Genomic DNA, 1,583 nt, shown 5'->3' with positions numbered 1-1,583 from the left:
GGATGATAGGTCGCTGGCACAGGCTGCTGTTGTCACTGATAATTATTCACATACTGAACAGATTCGTTGACAAGAGAACACTGATCTGTAGCATGAGAACCTGCACAAAGCTCACAAACCATAGCTATTTGATTAACTCCATACGTAGCCAGAGAATCAACCTTCATTGATAGCGCTTGGAGCTGGGCTGCAATAGCGGTGGCTGCATCAACTTTCAGAATACCTGCTACCTTGCCTGACGTCATCCTCTGAGTTGGGTTTTGATGCTCATTTGCAGCCATCGTCTCGATAAGATTATACGCCTCAGTATAGATTTTAGCCCATAAGGCTCCTCCAGATGCTGCATCGAGCATGGGCCGAGATTGGGCCCCCAAACCATTATAGAAACCAGTGATCACCATCCAATCCGGCATTCCATGATGTGGACATTTTCTCAACATTTCCTTGTAGCGTTCCCAAGCCTCGCACATAGATTCTGTAGGTTGCTGCGCAAACTGAGTAAGAGCACTCCTCATAGCAGCAGTCTTTGCCATTGGATAAAACTTCACCAGAAACTTTTGTGCAAGATCTTGCCATGTAGTGATGGACCCAGCTGGTTCAGAATGTAACCAGTCTTTAGCCTTATCCCTCAGTGAGAATGGGAAAAGCCTCAACTTGATAGCCTCATCAGTCACGCCATTATACTTAAAAATGCTGCAGATCTCGACAAAATTCCTTATGTGCATGTTGGGGTCTTCAGTTGCCGCTCCTCCAAAAGAAACAGAATTCTGCACCATCTGAATAGTGCCCGGCTTGATTTCAAAGGTGTTAGCTTGAAAAGCCGGATGAAGGATGCTTGACTGAATGTCATCAATTTTAGGCTGAGAAAAATCCATAAGAGCTGGATCAGCTTGAACAATACGATCTCCCATGTTTACTGGTTCTTTCTGCTCAGTTCCTGAATCCGAATCCTCAAAATCTAACTTCTCTGGAATATCAAGAACTTCGTCTCTCTCCTCAGCTGTATCTAAAGTCCTCTTGCGAGCACGAGAACGAGTTTGCATAAACGCTTGCTAAAGTACCTGAAACACAACCGAAAAGAGTAAGTAACTACTACGTCCTAATCACTGAGTCCTAATGACCAATGATGGTAAGTAAATAAACTAAACAAATACGCCGAGTCCCCGGCAGCGGCGCCAAAAACTTGTTAGGGCGAAAACACGCACTAATATTCACGCAAGTATATGCGTTCGCAAGTAATATAGAATACTTTCTAGTTCGTTCCCTCAGAGACTCAGACTAAATTATTATCTAATTAAACTCACTCACCAATGTATAATTACTTCTCAATGTTAAGATAATAACACTTAAAATTGTTGATTAAATATTAACTATAATTAACTACTTAATTAACCACTTAACTAACACTTCAATTTATCAATAATAAAACACTCATGAGATCACAACTTCATTATTACTTCCTTCTATAGCCATTGTTATTACCTTTAGCATGTGACAGTGATGATATTAATCGAATAACACGAAACTGATAAAAGCCAACTTTCATTGTACTAATACCATTCTACCAAGCATCCACAATTAAG

The 1,583-nt window shown here is 40.9% G+C and overlaps 1 non-coding gene across 1 annotated transcript; it reads left to right on the top strand.

The window, feature by feature from the left end:
- Positions 1-411: 411 nt before the first annotated feature.
- LOC141669476 (small nucleolar RNA R71) lies at positions 412-518 on the top strand. The gene has a single exon (XR_012553760.1). It is a non-coding gene; the product is annotated as a small nucleolar RNA R71 (small nucleolar RNA).
- Positions 519-1,583: the final 1,065 nt, after the last annotated feature.

This window comes from Apium graveolens, chromosome 6, assembly GCF_009905375.1.
Source record: "Apium graveolens cultivar Ventura chromosome 6, ASM990537v1, whole genome shotgun sequence".
NCBI lineage: Eukaryota > Viridiplantae > Streptophyta > Magnoliopsida > Apiales > Apiaceae > Apium > Apium graveolens.
This window is presented reverse-complemented; position numbering and strand designations above follow the sequence as displayed.